This window comes from Ranitomeya imitator, chromosome 4 (assembly GCF_032444005.1).
Source record: "Ranitomeya imitator isolate aRanImi1 chromosome 4, aRanImi1.pri, whole genome shotgun sequence".
Classification (NCBI taxonomy): Eukaryota; Metazoa; Chordata; class Amphibia; order Anura; family Dendrobatidae; genus Ranitomeya; species Ranitomeya imitator.
The window spans coordinates 361,054,436-361,078,301 of NC_091285.1; the positions used below are offsets into that span (position 1 = coordinate 361,054,436).

The following is a 23,866-nucleotide window of genomic DNA, read 5'->3' on the forward strand; positions in this document are numbered from 1 at the left end:
AATGCAAAACCACACACCTGGAATCCACCCCTGACCTTTTAACTACTTCATTGATTACAGGTTAACGAGGGAGACGCCTTCAGAGTTAATTGCAGCCCTTAGAGTCCATTGTCCAATTACTTTTGGTCCCTTGAAAAAGAGGACGCTATGTATTACAGAGCTATGATTCCTAAACCCTTTCTCCGATTTGGATGTGGAAACTATCATATTGCAGCTGGGAGTGTGCACTTTCAGCCCATATTATATATATATATATATATATATATATATATATATATATATATATAATTGTTTTTCTGAACATGTTTTTGTAAACAGCTAAAATAACAAAACTTGTGTCACTGTCCAAATATTTCTGGCCCTAACTGTAAGTCAGGTTCTTATGATCAGTCAAGACCACCACGCGATGCTTAGCTCCTTCAAGCCAATGACGCCACTCCTCGAATGCCCACTTCATGGCCAGCAACTCTCGATTGCCCACATCATAATTTCGCTCAGCAGGCGAAAACTTCCTGGAAAAGAAGGCGCATGGTTTCATCACCGAGCAATCAGAACTACTCTGCGACAAAACAGCCCCTGCTCCAATCTCAGAAGCATCAACCTCGACCTGGAACGGAAGCGAAACATCTGGTTGACACAACACAGGGGCAGAAGAAAAACGACGCTTCAACTCTTGAAAAGCTTCCACCGCAGCAGAAGACCAATTGACCAAATCAGCACCTTTCTTGGTCAAATCGGTCAATGGTTTAGCAATACTAGAAAAATTGCAGATGAAGCGACGATAAAAATTAGCAATGCCCAGGAACTTTTGCAGACTTTTCAGAGATGTCGGCTGAGTCCAATTATGGATGGCTTGGACCTTAACAGGGTCCATCTCGATAGTAGAAGGGGAAAAGATGAACCCCAAAAATGAAACCTTCTGAACACCAAAGAGACACTTTGATCCCTTCACAAACAAAGAATTAGCACGCAGGACCTGAAACACCGTTCTGACCTGCTTCACATGAGACTCCCAATCATCCGAGAAGATCAAAATGTCATCCAAGTACACAATCAGGAATTTATCCAGGTACTCTCGGAAGATGTCATGCATAAAGGACTGAAACACTGATGGAGCATTGGCAAGTCCGAATGGCATTACTAGATACTCAAAATGGCCCTCGGGCGTATTAAATGCAGTTTTCCACTCATCGCCTCGCTTAATACGCACAAGATTATACGCACCACGAAGATCTATCTTGGTGAACCAACTAGCCCCCTTAATCCGAGCAAACAAATCAGATAACAATGGCAAGGGGTACTGAAATTTAACCGTGATCTTATTTAGAAGGCGGTAATCTATACAAGGTCTCAGTGAACCATCCTTCTTGGCTACAAAAAAGAACCCTGCTCCTAATGGCGACGATGACGGGCAAATATGCCCCTTCTCCAAAGACTCCTATACACATAACTCCGCATAGCGGCGTGCTCAGGCACAGATAAATTAAACAGTCGACCTTTTGGGAATTTACTACCAGGAATCAAATCGATAGCACAATCCCTATGCGGAGGTAGGGTATCGGACTTGGGCTCATCAAATAAATCCCGGTAATCAGACAAGAACTCAGGAACCTCAGAAGGGGTGGATGACGAAATAGTCAGAAATGGGACATCACCATGTACCCCCTGACAACCCCAGCTGGACACAGACATGGATTTCCAATCTAATACTGGATTATGAACTTGTAGCCATGGCAACCCCAACACGACCACATCATGCAGATTATGCAACACCAGAAAGCGAATAACCTCCTGATGTGCAGGAGCCATGCACATGGTCAGCTGGGTCCAGTACTGAGGCTTATTCTTGGCCAAAGGCGTAGCATCAATTCCTCTCAATGGAATAGGACACTGCAAGGGCTCCAAGAAAAACCCACAATGCCTAGCATACTCCAAGTCCATCAAATTCAGAGCAGCGCCTGAGTCCACAAATGCCATGACAGAATACGATATAAAAGAGCAGATCAAGGTAACAGACAGGAGAAATTTTGACTGTACCGTACCAATGGTGGCAGACCTAGCGAACCGCTTAGTGCGCTTAGGACAATCAGAGATAGCATGAGTGGAATCACCACAGTAGAAACACAGCCCATTCAGACGTCTGTGTTCTTGCCGTTCAACTCTGGTCAAAGTCCTATCGCACTGCATAGGCTCAGGTTTAAGCTCAGGTAATACCGCCAAATGGTGCACAGATTTACGCTCGCGCAAGCGTCGACCGATCTGAATGGCCAAAGACATAGACTCATTCAGACCAGCAGGCATAGGAAATCCCACCATGACATCCTTAAGGGCTTCAGAGAGACCTTTTCTGAAAATAGCTGCGAGCGCACCTTCATTCCACTGAGTGAGTACGGACCACTTTCTAAATTTCTGACAATATACCTCTATTTCATCCTGACCCTGACACAGAGCCAGCAAATTCTTCTCTGCCTGATCCACAGAATTAGGCTCATCGTACAGCAATCCAAGCGCCAGGAAAAATGCATCGATATTACTTAATGCAGGATCTCCTGACGCAAGAGAAAATGCCCAGTCCTGAGGGTCGTCACGCAAAAAAGAAATAACGATCCTAACTTGTTGAACTGGGTCACCAGAGGAGCGAGGTTTCAAAGCCAGAAATAGTTTACAATTATTTTTGAAACTCAGAAATTTAGTTCTATCTCCAAAAAACAAATCAGGAATAGGAATTCTCGGTTCTAACATAGAATTCTGAACCACAAAGTCTTGAATACTTTGTACTCTTGCCGTGAGCTGAGCCACACATGAAGACAGACCTTTAATGTCCATTGCTACACCTGTGTCCTGAACCACCCAAATGTCTAGGGGAAAAAAAAGGCAAAACACAGTGCAAAGAAAAAAAAATGGTCTCAGAACTTCTTTTTTTCCCTCTATTGGGAATCATTAGTACTTTTGGCCTCCAGTACTGTTATGAAAGGTAATTCAGTACCACAATGGACATAGAGGTCAGCGCACATACAGTGACCTGGCAATAACCCAAAAAACAAGAACGAGCTCTGAGACGTGGGAACTCTGTTGACCGCAATCCCTAATCCTCTCCAACCACACTAAAGGCAGCCGTGGATTGCGCCTAACGCTCCCTATGCAACTCGGCACGGCCTGAGAAACTAGCTAGCCTGAAGATAGAAAATAGGCCTACCTTGCCTCAGAGAAATACCCCAAAGGAAAAGGCAGCCCCCACATATAATGACTGTGAGTTAAGATGAAAAGACAAACGTAGAGATGAAATAGATTTAGCAAAGTGAGGCCCAACTTTCTGAACAGAGCGAGGATAGGAAAGGTAACTTTGCGGTCAACACAAAACCCTACAAAAACCACACAAAGGGGGCAAAAAGACCCTCCGTACCGAACTAACAGCACGGAGGTACACTCTCTGCGTCCCAGAGCTTCCAGCAAGCAGTAAAAAACAAATTGACAAGCTGGACAGAAAAAAACAGCAAACAAATAGCAAAGAGAAACTTAGCTATGCAGAGCAGCAGGCCACAGGAACGATCCAGGAGGAAACAGGTCCAATACTAGAACATTGACTGGAGGCCAGGATCAAAGCACTAGGTGGAGTTAAATAGAGCAGCACCTAACGACTTCACCACAACACCTGAGGAAGGAAACTCAGAAGCCACAGTACCACTTTCCTCCACCAACGGAAGCTCACAGAGAGAACCAGCCGAAGTACCACTTGTGACCACAGGAGGAAGCTCTGCCACAGAATTCACAACAGAGAGGGACATGTGATTTCAGCAGCCAATGACACAAGCCCTGGTGTCATGACATTGTGGGTGTTTCCTGCTCCCTGATTGGCTACCCGAAATGTACACACATAAAGTTAGGGAAAAAAATGACTGCTGTGCTTCCAAGAAGGCTGCGCCTCTGAGCTCTGCAAACCCCCTCCCCTCATCAAACACATGCCAAATGCTCATGATACACCACCATTACCGTTGCTAAAGTGAGGAAAATATTTTGGTAGCATTGCAAATATTTTCCCGCACTTTTACCAAAAGTTACCGATTTTATGAAATTTTGCTCGGATTTACGATCACAAATTTGAATGTGCCATATTCATGCCGAATTTCTTTGGAAATCTTTTTCCGAACAAATTCGCTCATCTCTAGTGGTATCGCTGTAATCTTACTGACCCAAAGAATAAAGCTGCCTTATCAATACATGCAAGACAGTTCTGGAATTGCTGGTTTTTGTTCATTCTGCCTACCAAAAATTGGAATAGAAAGCGATCAAAAGATGTCATGTGGCCGAAAATGTTACTGATAAAAACATTAACTCATCCTGCAAACAAAAAGCTGTCACATGACTCTGTCGGCAGAAATATGGAAAAATTATAGCTCTAATCACTTCTTATATATCTAATCTAATCACTAATACCCCACAAGGAACAATGTATAAAATAAAACCAATTCTTCACCTGTGGTTGATTTGTTCATTCTGCCTCCCAAAGATCGCAGTAATGCTCGACTCACATTTATCCTGCAACCTAAGCTGAGCACCTACACTGGGATTTCTGTGTAAATTTCTGAAATACGTGATTTCAGATGGAATCCCAGTGGAAGATTCCCTATAATGGAGCAGATAGAAGCACTGCAAACACTGTCTGGCTTGTGTTTAGTCAGTGTCCATCTTTTTAGGCCTGCATAAAAGTGCAATCGGCCACAGTTTTGTGCACTTCTGAAACGAAAGACAACTCTGAACAGACACCAGATGAAGTTCAGAGTAACTCTGCTGCCTCATTATAGTTAATGGCTCCCTCTGGGGTTTCATATAAATCACGTCACTCGGAGCTTTAGATGGAAACCCCAAAGTAAGTACTTAGCAAAGAGCGCCAGATAAATGTGATCTCAAATGTTATGTAAAATGTTCCCAATAAAAGCACAAAAAAAGCAAGTCCCCTCTCAGGTCCGTCACTGTCCATGGAAATCTTCTACATTACTGGTAGTATAAAGGCTCTGGAAAAGCAAAATGGCTCCTTGCACCCCAAAAAAAATCCAGCTAATTCTGTGCTCCCAAATCCACATGCCCCTTTCCCTTCAGAACCCCAAAGTGTACCTAAACCACATTTAACATCCACATGTTTGGCATTTCTGTAGCGATGAGAGTCCGCCTAATTTACTTGTACATGGCTCCAGAACCATGAGCTGGGCACAATGTACTGTTAAATACAATGTACTTATCACTACAATGTACTGGTCACTACAATGGTAGTTTGCAATTTTCACTCAGCACATCCACTACTTCTTGTTTTTTGGAAAACATCCATGGAGTCAAAATCATCACTACACCTGTAGATAAATTCCAAAAGGGGTATAATTTACAAAATGGGGTCATTTTACAGGGAATTCTGCTCTTCTAGCAATTAGAGAGTCTACATATGCAATCTGCAAACTATTTTAGGAAAATCTGCACTCGAGGAGGCAAATAGCATTCCGTCCCTCCAGAGTCTCGCCGTATGGCTAAGCAGTACTGTACAGCCACATATGGGGTATTTCTACATTTAGCAGAACTTGTGGGATACATTTTGGTGTCATTTATACCCATTTCCCAGTGTGAAAATGTAAAATCTGGGACAAACAAAATTTTGGTGATAAAAATTTAATATTTTTTTCCTCACAACCCAATAGCATCAAATTCTGTGACCCACATGTGGTGTCAAAATGATCACTGCACTGCTATATGAATTCATTGAGAGGTGTAGTTTGTAAAATGGGGTCTGTTATGAGGGGGTTCTGCTGACATGGCACCCTCAAACCAGTCCAGGAAAATCTGAACTCCAATATGGCGCTTCTTCCCTTCTCAGATGTTCCTCAAAAGTAGTTTTTGACCACCTATTGGGTATCGGCATACTCAGGAGCAATTTCACAGCAATTTTTTGGGCCCATTTTATCCTGCAGTCCTTGTGAAAATGAAAAAACTGGGGGCTAAAACACCATTTTTGGGCTCAATATAATTTTTCTTCATTTACACAGATCAACGTAAAATTATGTGAAGTACCTGTGGATTCAAGTGTCTCATGACACATCTAGATAGATTCCTTAAGGGGTCTAGTTTCCAAAACTAGGTCACTTGTGGGGGTTATTATTATTTATTTATATAGCACCATTGATTCCATGGTGCTGTACATGAGGAGGGGTTACATAAAAATTACAGATATCACTTACAGTAAGCAAACTAACAATTACAGACTCATAGAGAGGGGTGAGGACCCTGCCCTTGCGGGCTTAAATTCTACAGGATGGTGGAGAAGGAGACAGTAGGTTGGGGGGTTGCGGCAGCTCTGGTGTTGGAGAGGCAGTAGCTTCAGTAGTGGTGAGGAGGCAGCGGTGTCAGTGCAGGCTGTAGGCTTTCCTGAAGAGGTTAGTTTTCAGGTTCTGTCTGAAGGATCCGAATGTGGTTGATAGTCGGATGTGTTAGGGCAAAGAATTCCAGAGGATGGGGGATATTCGGGAGAAGTCTTGGAGGCGGTTGGGTGAGGAGCGAATAAGTGTGGAGGAGAGAAGGAGGTCTTGGGAGGACCGGAGATTACGTGAGGGAAGATATCAGGAGATTAGTTCAGAGCTATATGGAGGAAACAGGCTATGGTGGCTTTGTAGGTTAGTATTCGTAATTTGAACTGGATATGCTGAGGGAATGGGAGCCAGTGAAGAGATTTGCAGAGGGGGGAAGCAGAGGAGTAGCGAGGAGAGAGATGAATTAGTCGAGCAGCAGAATTAAGGATGGACTGGAGAGGTGCAAGGGTGTTAGCAGGGAGGCCACAGAAAAGGATATTGCAGTAGTCAAGGCGGGAGGTGATGAGGGCATGCACAAGCATTTTAGTAGATTGACGGTTGAGGAAAGGACGGATTCTGGAGATATTTTTGAGCTGGAGGCGACAGGAGGTGGAAAGAGCTTGGATGTTCGGTTTGAAGGACAGGGCAGAATCAAGGGTTACTCCGAGGCAGAGGACTTCCGATACGGGGAAAAGCGTGATGACATTAATTGTGATAGATAGGTCAGATAAGGAAGATCTATGAGATGGAGGAAAGATGATGAGTTCAGATTTTCTACTGTTACGCACATCAGGGACTCTCCAAATGCGACATGACACCAGCTGTTATGAATAGGTAATTCAGAACCACAATGGACCTTGAAGTTCAGAGCACACAAGTGACCTGACAAAAACCACAAAACATAGGACGAGCTCTGAGACGTGGGAACTCTGCTGACCACAATCCCTAAACCTATCAAACCACACTAGAGGTAGCCGTGGATTGCGCCTAACGCTCCCTATGCAACTCGGCACAGCCTGAGAAACTAGCTAGCCTGAAGATAGAAAATAAGCCTACCTTGCCTCAGAGAAATTCCCCAAAGGAAAAGGCAGCCACCCACATATAATGACTGTGAGTTAAGATGAAAATACAAACACAGAGATGAAATAGATTTAGCAAAGTGAGGCCCGACTTACTGAATAGACCGAGGATAGGAAAGATAGCTTTGCGGTCAACACAAAAACCTACAAACAACCACGCAGAGGGGCAAAAAGACCCTCCGCACCGACTAACGGTACGGAGGTGCTCCCTCTGCGTCTCAGAGCTTCCAGCAAGCAAGCAAAACCAAAAAAGCAAGCTGGACAGAAAATATAGCAACAAAAGTAACACAAGCAGAACTTCGCTTATGCTGAGCAGACAAGCGACAGGAACGATCCAGGAGGAAGCAAGACCAATACTAGAACATTGACTGGAGGCCAGGATCAAAGCACTAGGTGGAGTTAAATAAAGCAGACCCAAACGACTTACCCTCATCACCTGAGGAAGGAAACTCAGAAGCCGCAGTACCACTCGTGACCACAGGAGGGAGCTTGATCACAGAATTCACAACAGTACCCCCCCCCTTGAGGAGGGGTCACCGAACCCTCACCAGAGCCCCCAAGCCGACCAGGATGAGCCACATGAAAGGCACGAACAAGATCGGCAGCATGGACATCAGAGGCAAAGACCCAGGAATTATCTTCCTGACCATAACCCTTCCACTTAACCAGATACTGGAGTTTCCGTCTCGAAACACGAGAATCCAAAATCTTCTCCACAATATACTCCAACTCCCCCTCCACCAAAACCGGGGCAGGAGGATCAACAGATGGAACCACAGGCGCCACGTATCTCCGCAACAATGACCTATGGAATACGTTATGGATGGAAAAAGAATCTGGAAGGGTCAAACGAAAAGACACAGGATTAAGAACCTCAGAAATCCTATATGGACCAATGAAACGAGGCTTAAACTTAGGAGAGGAAACCTTCATAGGAATATAACGAGATGACAACCAAACCAAATCCCCAACACGAAGTCGGGGACCCACACAGCGTCTGCGATTAGCGAAACATTGAGCCTTCTCCTGGGACAAGGTCAAATTGTCCACTACATGAGTCCAAATCCGCTGCAACCTGTCCACCACAGTATCCACACCAGGACAGTCCGAAGACTCAACCTGCCCTGAAGAGAAACGAGGATGGAACCCAGAATTGCAGAAAAACGGTGAAACCAAGGTAGCCGAGCTGGCCCGATTAATAAGAGCGAACTCAGCCAACGGCAAAAAGGACACCCAATCATCCTGATCAGCAGAAACAAAACATCTCAGATATGTTTCCAAGGTCTGATTGGTTCGTTCAGTCTGGCCATTTGTCTGAGGATGGAAAGCCGAGGAAAAAGACAAATCAATGCCCATCCTAGCACAAAAGGCTCGCCAAAACCTTGAAACAAACTGGAAACCTCTGTCAGAAACGATGTTCTCTGGAATGCCATGTAAACGAACCACATGCTGGAAGAACAATGGCACCAAATCAGAGGAGGAAGGTAATTTAGACAAGGGTACCAAATGGATCATCTTAGAGAAGCGATCACAAACTACCCAAATGACCGACATTTTTTGAGAGACAGGGAGATCCAAAATAAAATCCATAGAGATATGTGTCCAAGGCCTCTTCGGGATCGGCAAGGGCAAAAGCAACCCACTGGCACGAGAACAGCAGGGCTTAGCCCGAGCACAAATCCCACAGGACTGCACAAAAGAACGCACATCCCGCGACAGAGACGGCCACCAAAAGGATCTAGCCACCAAATCTCTGGTACCAAAGATTCCAGGATGACCAGCCAACACCGAACAATGAACTTCAGAGATAACTTTATTCGTCCACCTATCAGGGACAAACAGTTTCTCTGCTGGGCAACGATCAGGTTTATTAGCCTGAAATTTTTGCAGCACCCGCCGCAAATCAGGGGAGATGGCAGACACAATTACTCCCTCTTTGAGAATACCCGCCGGCTCAGGCAAACCCGGAGAGTCGGGCACAAAACTCCTAGACAGGGCATCCGCCTTCACATTTTTAGAGCCCGGAAGGTACGAAACCACAAAGTTAAAACGGGGGAAAAACAGCGACCAACGAGCCTGTCTAGGATTCAACCGTGTGGCAGACTCGAGATAAGTCAAGTTCTTGTGATCAGTCAAGACCACCACGCGATGCTTAGCTCCTTCAAGCCAATGACGCCACTCCTCGAATGCCCACTTCATGGCCAGCAACTCTCGATTGCCAACATCATAATTTCGCTCAGCAGGCGAAAACTTCCTGGAAAAGAAGGCGCATGGCTTCATCACCGAGCAATCAGCACCTCTTTGCGATAAAACAGCCCCTGCTCTAATTTCAGAAGCATCAACTCTTGAAAAGCTTCCACAGCAGCAGAAGACCAATTGACCACATCAGCACCCTTCTTGGTCAAATCGGTCAATGGTTTAGCAATACTAGAAAAATTACAGATGAAGCGACGATAAAAATTAGCAAAGCCAAGGAACTTTTGCAGACTCTTCAGAGATGTCGGCTGAGTCCAATCATAAATGGCCTGGACCTTAACAGGGTCCATCTCGATGGTAGAAGGGGAAAAAATGAACCCCAAAAATGAAATCTTCTGAACACCAAAGCGACACTTTGATCCCTTCACAAACAAAGAATTAGCACGCAGGACCTGGAACACCATTCTGACCTGCTTCACATGAGACTCCCAATCATCTGAGAAGACCAAAATATCATCCAAGTATACAATCAGGAATTTATCCAGGTACTCTCGGAAGATGTCATGCATAAAGGACTGAAATACTGATGGAGCATTGGCAAGTCCGAATGGCATAACTAGCTACTCAAAATGGCCCTCGGGCGTATTAAATGCAGTTTTCCATTCATCGCCCCATTTAATACGCACAAGATTATATGCACCACGAAGATCTATCTTGGTGAACCAACTAGCCCCCTTAATCCGAGCAAACAAATCCGATAGCAGCGGCAAGGGGTACTGAAATTTGACCGTGATTTTATTTAGAAGGCGGTAATCAATACAAGGTCTCAGCAAACCATCCTTCTTGGCCACAAAAAAGAACCCTGCTCCCAATGGCAATGACGACGGCCGAATATGACCCTTCTCCAAGGATTCTTTTACGTAACTCCGCATAGCGGCATGCTCAGGTACAGATAAATTAAACAGTCAACCCTTAGGAAACTTACTACCAGGAATCAACTCGATAGCACAATCACAATCCCTATGCGGAGGTAGGGCATTGGACTTGGGCTCATCGAATACATCCCGGTAATCAGACAAGAACTCTGGGACCTCAGAAGGGGTGGATGATGAGATAGATAGAAATGGAACATCACCATGTACCCCCTGACAACCCCAGCTGGACACAGACATTGATTTCCAATCTAATACTGGGTTATGGACTTGTAGCCATGGCAATCCCAACACAACCACATCATGCAGATTTTGCAACACCAGAAAGCGAATATCCTCCTGGTGCGCAGGAGCCATGCACATGGTCAGCTGGGTCCAATACTGAGGCTTATTCTTGGCCAAAGGCGTAGCATCAATTCCTCTCAATGGAATAAGACACTGCAAGGGCTCCAAGACAAACCCACAGCGCCTAGCAAACTCCAAGTCCATCAAATTCAGGGCAGCGCCTGAATCCACAAATGCCATGACAGAATAGGAAGACAAAGAGCAGATCAAAGTAACGGACAAAAGAAATTTCGACTGTACCGTACCAATGGTGGCAGACTTAGCGAACCGCTTAGTGCGCTTAGGACAATTGGAGATAGCATGAGTGGAATCACCACAGTAGAAACACAGCCCATTCTGACGTCTGTGTTCTTGCCTTTCAGCTCTGGTCAAAGTCCTATCGCACGGCATAGGCTCAGGTTTATGCTCAGATAATACCGCCAAATGGTGCACAGATTTACGCTCACGCAAGCGTCAACCGATCTGAATGGCCAAAGACATAGACTCATTCAGACCAGCAGGCATAGGAAATCCCAACATGACATCCTTAAGGGCTTCAGAGAGACCCTTTCTGAAGATTGCTGCCAAAGCACATTCATTCCATTGAGTGAGCACAGACCACTTTCTAAACTTCTGACAATAAATCTCTATCTCATCCTGACCCTGACACAGAGCCAGCAAATTTTTCTCTGCCTGATCCACTGAATTAGGTTCATCGTACAGTAATCCGAGCGCCAGAAAAAACGCATCAATATTACATAATGCAGGATCTCCTGGCGCAAGGGAAAATGCCCAGTCTTGAGGGTCGCCACGTAATAAAGAAATAATGATCTTAACTTGTTGAACTGGGTCACCAGAGGAGCGAGGTTTCAACGCCAGAAACAGTTTGCAATTATTTTTGAAACTCAGAAATTTAGCTCTATCTCCAGAAAACAAATCAGGAATAGGAATTCTTGGTTCTAACATAGAATTCTGAGCCACAAAGTCTTGAATATTTTGTACTCTTGCAGTGAGAAGATCCACACATGAAGACAGACCTTTAATGTCCATCACCACACCTGTGTCCTGTACCACCCAAATGTCTAGGGGAAAAAAAAGGCAAAACACAGTGCAAAGAAAAAAAAATGGTCTCAGAACTTCTTTTTTCCCTCTATTGAGAAGCATAGTACTTTGGGCCTCCAGTACTGTTATGAATAGGTAATTCAGAACCACAATGGACCTTGAAGTTCAGAGCACACAAGTGACCTGACAAAAACCACAAAACATAGGACGAGCTCTGAGACGTGGGAACTCTGCTGACCACAATCCCTAAACCTATCAAACCACACTAGAGGTACCCGTGGATTGCGCCTAACGCTCCCTATGCAACTCGGCACAGCCTGAGAAACTAGCTAGCCTGAAGATAGAAAAATAAGCCTACCTTGCCTCAGAGAAATTCCCCAAAGGAAAAGGCAGCCCCCCACATATGACTGTGAGTTAAGATGAAAATACAAACACAGAGATGAAATAGATTTAGCAAAGTGAGGCCCGACTTACTGAATAGACCCAGGATAGGAAAGATAGCTTTGCGGTCAACACAAAAACCTACAAACAACCACGCAGAGGGGCAAAAAGACCCTCCGCACCGACTAACGGTACGGAGGTGCTCCCTCTGCGTCTCAGAGCTTCCAGCAAGCAAGCAAAACCAAAAAAAGCAAGCTGGACAGAAAATATAGCAACAAAAGTAACACAAGCAGAACTTAGCTTATGCTGAGCAGACAGGCCACAGGAACGATCCAGGAGGAAGCAAGACCAATACTAGAACATTGACTGGAGGCCAGGATCAAAGCACTAGGTGGAGTTAAATAGAGCAGCACCTAACGACTTAACCTCATCACCTAAGGAAGGAAACTCAGAAGCCGCAGTACCACTCGTGACCACAGGAGGGAGCTTGATCACAGAATTCACAACAACCAGCACACCATTCCATCAAAGTTTGCATTCTAAAATGTCATTCCTTTTTTTCTGAGCCCTGCCATGCACCAAAAAAGAAGTTTATCCCCACATATGGGGTAACTGCATACTCAATTGTGCAACAAATTTTGGGGTCCATTTTCACCTATTACCTTGTAAAATAAAAAAAATGGCTCTAATATACCATTTAGTGGGATTTTTTTTTTCACGACTTTACATTATAAACTTCTGTGAAGCACCCGGGGGCTTCAAGGTGCTCACCACATATTTAGATACATTCCTTGAGAAATGGTTGGGGTCTTCACTATCACACATTGCCAGCAAGTAGTAGCTTATCCTTTGCATCATCCTTGTACCCTGTGCATTTAAGCCCACTGTGGTCTTGCACTGTTGGCACTTTATTCATTCTCTTACATGTATATACTAATGATCATATGCTGCTATTATTATGGATCGCCCCCGTGTAGGGCAGTGGGGTACTCGGCACCGGGCCCTTCGGATCTCAAGGGGGATGTCATGGTGCCTGACTCGGTCCGTGGCCCTAGCGACGTCCGTTGTAAATGGGGAAAGGTTTTTAAAGGGATAATGTTCGTGATGTCACCTGTGGTATTCGGTCAGAGTGACCAATGCTGCTTAGGGGTCCACTGGGGTGATGTTATGGCAGCTAGATGGTAGACCTTCCCACAGGTGAAGTATGTCCCCAGGGCTTCCCAGTGTGTGGATGGTGAAAGGCGCAGTGAAGAACGAGGACACAAGGTTGCAGTCTCTTTACCTTTACTGAAGGCTTCAGCATCCACAGTCCAGAGCACCTGATCACAGGGCTGGCAGAGTCCGGCCAGTGTGAAGGCAAATCCAGAGTCCCCTTATCCAGGTGGAAATCAGTAGCCTTCCTCTAGCGCCTGGATGTTGTAGTACCTTATTGCTGAGCCTCTCATAAGGTTCTCACAACTGTTGTAGATGTTCTAGATGTTATGTCTTTCTCTCTGTCCCCCAGATGGATAGGAACAACCCATATGACTGATGGCCTGAGGCTTTTTACAGGGACTCTAGCACGCCCCAGCCCCGAAAAGTTGCCACCATGCCTCCTGGGTATCGGTTGGGCAGGTAATGTGGAATTATCTGTCTGCCAGTCATTGAAGTAAAGCATAGAGATCCTTACTCCCTCGGTATTCTGGCTGCCAGATTCCTGCGCCTCAGAAGGAAGCAGTCTGCTCTTGGCTGGTCTCCCTCTGATATTCCTCTCCTGTGCTCTGTTTTCCTGCACACTCTCTGCAATATGTTCACTTTAGTGTTTAGGAGTGGCCGAATAGTAGGTTTATACACCACAGCAAGCCTTTGAAGGACCCTACACCTTGAGGTTTGAGGGACTCCAGAGGCACCAGTAGCTTCTGTTTGCTGCTTTGTAATGGTATTTTGGCAGCTGCTCTCTTAATCCAATGAATTTGTCTGGCAGAAACCATCCTCATTATGCCTTTATCTGCATGAACGCTGTCTGTGCTCTGTTTCAGTCACAAATCTCTTCACAGTATGATGACCACTCTTAAGTTTTCGTGAAATATCTAATGTTTTCATACCTTGTCCAAGACATTGCACTATTTAACGCTTTTCAGCAGCAGAGAGATCCTTTTATTTGCCATATTGCTTGAAACCTGTGGCCTGCTTAATAATGTGGAACATCATTTATAAGTAGTTCTCCTTTAATTAGAATCACCTGGAAAACTAATTATCACATGTCTTTAAGATTGATTTCAGTGATCCATAGAGCCCTGAGACACAAAACCATCCACAAGTTTATTTGAAAAACAAAACAATTAAATCTTTAAGGCTCTTAAATCCAATTTGCATAATAATTTGGAACACACTGTAATGTTACAAGTGCATGTGTGTAAAATTTGGGGGCTCTAGCTGTTAAAATAAAGGGTTAAATCATGGAAAAAATTGGCGTGGGCTCCCGCGCAATTTTTTCCGCCAGAGTGGGAAAGCCAGTGACTGAGGGCAGATATTAATAGCCTAGAGAGGGACCATGGTTATAGGACCCCCCTGGCTAAAAACATCTGCCCCCATCCACCCCAGAAAAGGCACATCTGTAAGATGTGCCTATTCTGGCACTTAGCCTCTCTCTTCCCACTCCCCTGTAGCAGTGGGATATCGGGTAATAAAGGGTTAATGCCACCTTGCTATTGTAAGGTGACATTAAGCCTGGTTAATAATGGAGAGATGTCAATAAGACACCTATCCATTATTAATCCAATAGTAGTAAATGGTTAATAAAACACACGCACATTAGGATAAAAGTATTTTATTGAAATAAAGACACAGGGTGTTGTAATAGTTTATTATACTCTCAATCCAAATAACGACCCTCGTTCCGTAAAAAACGAAAAATAAAAAACCAACAATATCCCATACCTTTCCGCCGTACAGTCTTGTCCTACGCTGTAAATCCATCTGAAGGGGTAAATAATTTTACAAGTAGTAGCCTGCTAATGCAGCCACCCCTGCCTGTAAAAACTGGGGAACGAATGGGAAGAAGGGGAACGTAGCTACCTAGACTTGCGGTGCTGCGCCCCCTGCTGGCATAACCTCAGATGAACTCAAGCTTGAGAAAATAATCTGAAAAATTCCCACGCTAGAGTTCATATGAGTTTATACCAGCAGGGGGCGCAGCACCGCAAGTCTAGGTAGCAACGTTCCCCTTCATTTTTTGCGCAATACGCTGACAAACACAGCATGCAGCAATTTTGTATGGCCGTAAAATACAGATGCGTAATATATGCCAGATAGAAGCTGTCCCATAGAGAATCATTGGTCCATGTGCAATGCGTAGTGTTTGCGCATCTCATACGTTCGTAAAACTCTCTAGTGTGACGCCGGCCTCATCCCTAAAAAAATAGATTTTGTAAATTTGTTGGAAAAATTAGAAATTGCTGATAAACTTAACCCTTTTAACTTCCTAATAAAAAAACGTTTCAAAAATTATGCTGATGTGAAGTAGAAATGTGGTAAATATTATTTACAGTATTAACTATTTTGCATGGTATAACTACCTGGTTTAAGGCAATGCAATTTTAAAGTTTGAAAACTGCAAAATTTTCTTTAAAATCTTTTTTTTTTTTTATTCAAATAAATTTTTATTAAGAATAACAAGGCAATTAACATGTTACATTTACATTTTCAATACAGATTATTCCCCCCCCTTCAAACAGCCCCCTTCGATCCCAAAGCCCCCCGCCCCCACCCCACACAGCAGCTCATCTTGTTAATTACTACCATCATTAAAGGGACACTGTCACCTGAATTTGGAGGGAACAATCTTCAGCCATGGAGGCGGGGTTTTTGGGTGTTTGATTCACCCTTTCCTTACCCGCTGGCTGCATGCTGGCTGCAATATTGGATTGAAGTTCATTCTCTGTCCTCCGTAGTACATGCCTGCACAAGGTGCAATCTTGCCTTGCGCAGGCGTGTACTATGGAGGACAGATAATGAACTTCAATCCAATATTGCAGCCAGCATGCAGCCAGCGGGTAAGGAAAGGGTGAATCAAACACCCAAAAACCCCGCCTCCATGGCTGAAGATTGTTCCCTCCAAATTCAGGTGACAGTGTCCCTTTAAAACAATAGAGTATCTAATCTCTCAACCATTCGTATAAGCCACACTTCACATTACTATCCCATAGCAATCCATGAAGACCACATTTTATTGAACGTTTCAGTTTTCCCTTTCTTCTTATAAATCCCTTTTTCTAGTGTCAGGCCCTGTTTCACATACTGGAGGAACTCTCCTCTTGACGGCGGCTCTTCCCTAATCCAGTTTCTAGCTATCACCTTCCTAGCCATGTACAACAATCTAGCTATAGCTATCTTTAGGTGTTTATCCACCCCAATCTCATCCACGCATCCCAACAAACAGACAACTGGGTCCCTTGGCACCGTGCATCCATACGCACCTTCCATCCATACACACCTTCCATACGACTCAAAACTACCACCCAGAAGGCAGCCAACCTCGGACATGTCTACATCATATGGAAAATGTCTGCATCCGTAGACTTACACCTCGGACATTCAGAGTCATTACGCAATCCTGCATTATATAGCACCATCGGAGATCTATAAACTCTGTGTATTACATAGAGCTGTGACAGTCTATACGGTTCACTCAGCGACAGTCTTGGGATCCATTCCAACACCGACTCCCAAGTCTCGTTATCCATTGGGCCCAGATCCCTTTCCCATTTAGCTCTCGCCATTATTGGAAACCCCAATAGGAAAGTGTGCAACAGATCCCTGTACAGAGTGGATATGACTCCTCCAGTCGTCCCGTCATTACACACATACTCCAGTACTATATCCCTTTGAATCCTAATACCTCCGTTCCTACTCTGAGCTCCAACGGCATGCCTCATCCGCAAATATTGATACTCCCCTGCAGTCCCAAGACCAAATTCCGCCTGCAATTGGGAAAATGATTTCAGTTCACCTTGTTCAATTATTTGATACACATACTGAATCCCTTTGCCCAGCCACTCTATCAGTACCCCCAATGCCTCAAATTCTTTCAGCTTGTTATTATGCCATAGCGGCGAGTATCTAGTCAAGTCCGTGATCCCACGTATGTGCCTCAATCTACTCCACAGCTTGCGTATCAACAGCAAAGTTGGATATAGCCTCCCCAAACTCTCCAAGGATCCATCCTCCAAACATTGTACCACTGGCCTTCTTTTTGTCGCCACTTCCATCAACCGCTGTACCGCTCCAGATGACCCCTCATGCGCCCAGCCCCTTAGATGCTGACTCTGGGCTGCAAGAAAGTATAATTCAGGGTTAGGCAATGCCAGACCCCCATCATCCTTGGGTCGCTGAAGTGTCTCCAGTTTGATACGCGGATGCTGCCTCCCCCAAATCAAATTCCAAACAAACAAAGAGTTTATCTGTCTAAATTTCCCACGTGGTATCCAGACCGGTGCATTGTGAAGAATATACAGTATTTTCGGCATCAGAATCATTTTGATAAGATTCACCCTACCTACCACAGACAAATGCAGCTTAAGCCATGCATCCGCCTTTGCCTTGAGGGCACCCAAGATTGGAGTCAGATTCTCATGTATATAGTCAGTGACCGGTATAGACACCCATATTCCCAGGTACTTAAATTTACTCGTCACCTCCAGTCGCCCATCCTCCAATGGCTCCCCATCCACATCGTCCACCTTAAACAAGATAGACTTACTCCAGTTTATCCTAAGCCCCGACACTGATCCAAATCGTTCAATAATCCCAATGGCTCCCTCCAAGGATGCAACCGGGTCAGCCAGAAACAACAAAATGTCATCCGCATACAACGCCACCCTTTCTTCAATCACCCCATATTTAAACCCCGTCATCTCATCAGACCGTCGAAGCGTAACGGCCAGCGGCTCCACCGCTAGAGCAAACAAAAGGGGGGAAAGCGGACATCCCTGCCTCGTCCCTCTAGCCAATTGTATGGTCCGTGACAACTCCCCATTTACCCTAACCCTGGCCATCGGCATCGAGTACATTAATTGAATCCAGGATATGAACTGCGGTCCAAACCCCATTCTTCGCAACACCTGCCAGAGATACCCCCACTCCACACTATCGAACGCCTTGTGAGCGTCTAAGGATGCAATAACTCTCTGGCCACAATTATCAGCTCTGAGTTGCAAGTTCACATACAGCCTTCGCAAGTTGATCGCAGTTGACCTATCAGGCATAAAGCCAGATTGATCTGAGTGTACCAGGCCAGAAATAACACTTGTCAACCTCATCGCCAACACCTTGGCCAGGAGTTTAACGTCGATAGTAAGTAAAGAAATTGGCCGGTATGAGTCCGGCTGTGTCAGGTCCTTCCCCTCCTTTGGAATCACCACTATTGTGGCCTCCCGCATAGATGCCGGCAGCCTTCCACCATTCCTAGCCTCCTCCAAGACCACCTTCAATTTAGGGATCAACACTTCCCCAAGTTTTTATAAATTTCGGCAGGAAATCCGTCTACGCCAGGCGCCTTCCCATTAGCCATCGACTGCAATGCCCGTCCCAGTTCCTCCTCCATAATGGGAGCCTCCAAATCCTCCCTATCCATGTCACTCAGCCTCGGGAGCTCCAACTCCTCAAGGAACGCCACCGTGTCCTCCATTGACCCATCTACCCGAGAGGACTATAAGTCTGCGTAAAAATCTGCAAAAGTCTCCAAAATCTCTGAAGTCTCAGAAACAGCAACACCACTCCCAGTCACCAGAGAGTGAGCAACACCACTCCCAGTCACCAGAGAGTGAACAAAGGATGTATTTCTCTGGGCAGATGCCACCAGCGACAGCAAATGACCCACTGATTCACCCTCCTGGTAATAGGCCAGATTCATGAATTCCCTCTTCCTTTCAGCCTTACTCAGCAAGACCGCCTCTAGCTGGCTTTGAGCTGCCTTTAACCTCCTCCCAGCCTCCAAAGTACCCATTATTACCATCTCATCTTCAGCCACCCTCAGCCCATCTATCGCCAACCTCTCTGCCTCTCTCGATTTCCGCTTACACCTGCTAATATTCCTGAACAACAGCCCTCTCAAGTATGCTTTCATGGCTTCCCACACAGTAAGCACATCTACACTTCCCTCATTTATCTCAAAAAATTCCACCAATTCCTTCTTAATCTTCTCCAAGTCTATACTGTGTAGCCAATTAGGGTGAATTTTCCACTCCCTTCTGCTCCCGTTCCGTGTCCCCACTGGTCGAAATTCCACTTCAACTGGACTATGGTCTGAGAGCGCCCTAGGCAAATATCTCACGTCCCTCACCATCGTATCTAGTAATTGGTTACCCAGTGCCAGATCAATCCTAGACAGCGTACCATGAGCTGGTGAGTAGCATGAATACGCCCTTTCCCCGATATGTCTAACTCTCCATAAATCAACCATGCCCACTTCCCCGACATAAGTCCCAAACGTAGTGATATGTCCCGCCGTCCTATTCTGGGTGTTTTTGTTCTTATCCCAAAAGTCATCACATATATTATTAAGGTCGCCGATAATTAGTAATGGTAACGGTCCCCAGCGCTCTACCCTCTCCAGCACCTCTCTTATCTTCTTGCTTGAGTATGGGGGCGGAATATACATTGCCACTATACACATCAATACTCCATTCATTTTACATTTCACCACCACATACTGACCATCCACATCTTCCTTTACCGCTACCTCCTCATATTGCACCCCAGCAGGAATCAACACAGACACACCCCTAGAATACGTCGAGAAAGTAGAATGATACGCTTTCTGTATCCAGCGCCTATTCAGTACGTTCACCCTCTCCCGCACTAAGTGTGTTTCCAGCAGACATATCATTGAGACCTTCTGTTCTTGAACATACTGTAAACTTGCAGCTCGCCGTGTTTTATCCGCCAGACCTCTCACATTCCAACTCAATATTTTAATACACTCTCCCCCCCTGTGGCTCATCATTTCTCATAATATCCAATTTCCCAAGTATGAGCTGCCCCACCCCTCCCATCCCCCCTACCCCCTCCCAACTTGCCCCCCTAACCCCTCCAGTGTAACGCATTCTTCCTCTCAGCAAGAGTGGGGCTCCACTGCCCACTGCGAACACTCTCCCTCACTTAACCCTCTCCATTCGCGTCCCGCTGCCACACTAAACATAATTTCCCCTAACTTTTACTTTATTATAACTTAACATTGCACTTATATGACATATAAGAAAAGTACCAAACCAATTTACAGTATCCGTCATAGCCCTCCTCCCCCACATTTGGTAGACAGTACTGTCCCCTCCGGCCAGTCCTCAACATGGCCTAGCAAAACCCTCAGCATTTGCTCAACTTTTTTAACCGACGCTAACAAGCGCAAAACTCCCCGCCAACAACAGAGAAACCAATTTCCAGCCAAATCTCGTCGACATGTCAGTCGCCCACTCCTTCCAGCTTTTTCTCATTGGTGTCAAGCCACTGGGTAGCGTCCTCCGGTGTCAGGAAGAAATGTGTCTTATTAAAAGCCACCAGTCTCAGCTTGGCGGGAAACATCACCGAGTACTGCACTCCTAGCTCCCTCAGTCGCCGCTTGACTCCAGTAAACTTCATCCGCTGCTTCTGAACTGCAGCGGAATAATCCGGATAAATGGCAATTTTCTGACCTCCAGCCGTCAGATCTTCCATCTCTCTAGCCTTCCTGAGGATAATGTCTCTGTCCCTGTAATTGAGTATTTTAGCAAGCATGGTACGGGGATTTGCTCCTGGGGCAGGGGGCTGCGGCGGGACCTTATGAGCACGCTCAACAGCAAAGACTTTTGTCAACACTGTGCTCCCAATCTTCTCCAGCAGCCAGTTCTCCACAAACTCAGTGGGATTTCTCCCCTCAGTCTTTTCAGGCAGCCCCACTATACGTATATTATTTCTTCTGGACCTATTTTCCAGATCCTCATTTTTGGCAGCGAGCTCGGCTATTGCTTGGGCGAACTTCTTTTCAGCTTTTTGTAGCTTAACTATGTGATCTTCTGCCATGCTCACCCTCTCCTCCACCACTCCTATACGCTTGTCCATTTTCTGCAGAGCCGCATTAATCTGTGCCGTGTCCCCTTTAACTTCCTGCATCTGCTGGGCTAGGGAATTCAGGGATTGCTGGCACGAGGAGATCAGGGTGATTACATCCCTAAGGGTCGGCTCCTCTCCCTGCGGTATGCCTCCAGGTCCCCCACTAGCCCCCGCCATGCTGCCTCCTTCTTTCCCCCTCTGTACCTCATGCTGCTCGGCTGCGCTTGCTCCCACCACCTCCTGGTCAGCTCCGGGTCCTGCCTCTGCCTCCTCAGCAGCCTCCACTCTGGCATACTGCTGCAGCTTTGCGGCCACCTCCATGCACCGCTGACATGCGGCGTTCTCCTTCTCGGCGTCCTCCCTCACATCGGCGCCATCTTGGCCGGCTCGTGCATCGCCGGTGCCAGCGTCTTTTTGCCGCCTCCTGGTCATCGCCGCCAACTCCGGACCCGCCGCTCCTCACCGCTGCCCTCTCCGGACCTTCAGCCAGCCAGAGGATTGTAAGTATCCCCGCAAGTCGGGGTTAAAACAGGATTATTTGTCCTTCTGGCAGCGGGAGCGCTCTTCCCTGCGTCCACTCACATGGCCAGCTAGGACACGCCTTCTTTAAAATCTTTGATATTTTCATAAATAAACTCAAATCATATTGACCAAAATTTACCTCTAACATGTATCGAAAAAATAAAAGTCTCAGAATCACTGCCAAACAAAGGGACTTCTTTTTCACATCAAGAACAAGAAGAATCCATTTCTTTTTTTTTTGGGGGGGGCAAAAGAATCAAATTAATTTGAGTTGTGAGTCATTGTCAGCAGGCGGGTAGAAGCTGCCGGGTAACCAGATGTATGACTAGTTCACAGTGTGGCTCCTTCACCAGCAGCTTGTGATGAGTGAGTGTGCTCGTTACTCAAGATTTCTGAGCATGCTCTGGTGTTCTCTGAGTATAGGAGCAGATGCAGAGTGTTCGCTACCCCTTTAAGAAGCAGTGAGCAGGCACTAAGCACACTGCCAGGAAACTTGCACGCCATGCTTGGTCCCAGGAGCAGGAAACTGCTGTAGGATAGAAAGATGTCGTGGAGCGGCTGTGGCAGTGAGTATGTTGGTGTACCTGATGGGATGAAGAAGAGGGAGTATGCAGGGACGCCAACATTAGCATTACAGCAGTGTACATAAACTGACATCCCAAGCAAGGAGAGCTTTAACTAGAGAAGCAGCCAAAAGGCCCATGGTCCCTCTGGAGAAGCTGCAAGATCCACAGCTTAGGTGTGAAAATCTGTCCACAAGTCAGCTATTGATCGTATACTTCACAAATTTGGCCTTTATTTAAGAGTGGCCAAAAGAAAGGCATTTTCAAAAGCAAGCAATGAGAAGTCCCGTGTGCAGTTTGCAAACAGCCATGTAGGGGATACGGTTAGCATGTGGAAGAATGTGCTCTGGTCAGATGAAACCAAAATAGAACTTTTTGGGCTAAATTCAGAACTATGTGTGGCCAAAAACTAAATGCACATCATCATGAATACGCCATCCCCACTGTCACGCATGGTAGTGGCAACATCATGCCATGGTGATGCTTTTTTCAGCAGGTACAGGGAAGCTGGTCAGAGTTGCAGGGAAGATAGGTGGAGCTAAATACAAGGCAACTCTGGAGGAAAACATGAAAGAGGCTGCAAAAGATGTGAGCCTGGGGCATAGCTTCACCTTTCAGCAGGACAATGGCCCTAAACATACTGCCAGAGCTACAATGGAATGGTTTAGATCCCAGCATTTTCATGTGTTTGAATGGCCCAGTCACAGTCCAGACCTAAATCCTATTGTGGATCTCAGGCAAGACTTGAATATTGCTGTTCACAGATGTTCTACACCCAATCTCACTGAGCTAAAGCTAATTTGTAAAAATGAATGGACAACAATTTCAGCTTCTAGACATGCAAAGCTGGTAGAGACATACCCCAAACGACTTGCAGCATTAATTGCAGCGAAAGGTGGTCCTACAACTTATTGACTCAAGGGGGCTGAATACAAATGTGCTGTCATGGTCCAGTCCGGAGTTTATTTTCATTTTTCCTCTTTTGAGACTGGTCATGCGGGGGTTAATCTCATCAGCCTCGTTCTTGAGCTAGCTGGGCTATTTCAGTCCCTCACAGCCTGCCTACCGCTGTTAGTGATAGTTCATGCTTCCCAGCTTGAGCCCCTGACCTGTATCCTGATCTTGGTAATCTTTGTGTCTCTGTCTGCCCGTACCCGTGTATGACTCGATCTGTTCCCTGGACTTCAGCTCTGGTTTTCTGTCTCTAATACCACGTTACCCTCCTGGTTCTGACTTTGCTTGTGCCCCGACTTTGTCTTATGTCTCACGATTTGGTTACCACGTTCCCGGTAGGCTCTGATTCCTTGCATGTCCCTGATTATTCTCCTGACTTCCCCTGTGTACAGTGCTGATATCTTTGTGTATGACTTTGGCTTGTCTGACTAATCTCATTACCTGTGACACCTGTGCCT

General features: G+C 45.7%; 1 protein-coding gene across 4 annotated transcripts in view; it reads left to right on the plus strand.

Moving 5' to 3' along the window:
* RELN (reelin) overlaps nt 1–23,866 on the plus strand; it is a 1,116,896-nt gene that overhangs the window by 286,205 nt on the left and 806,825 nt on the right. The window lies entirely within an intron of this gene.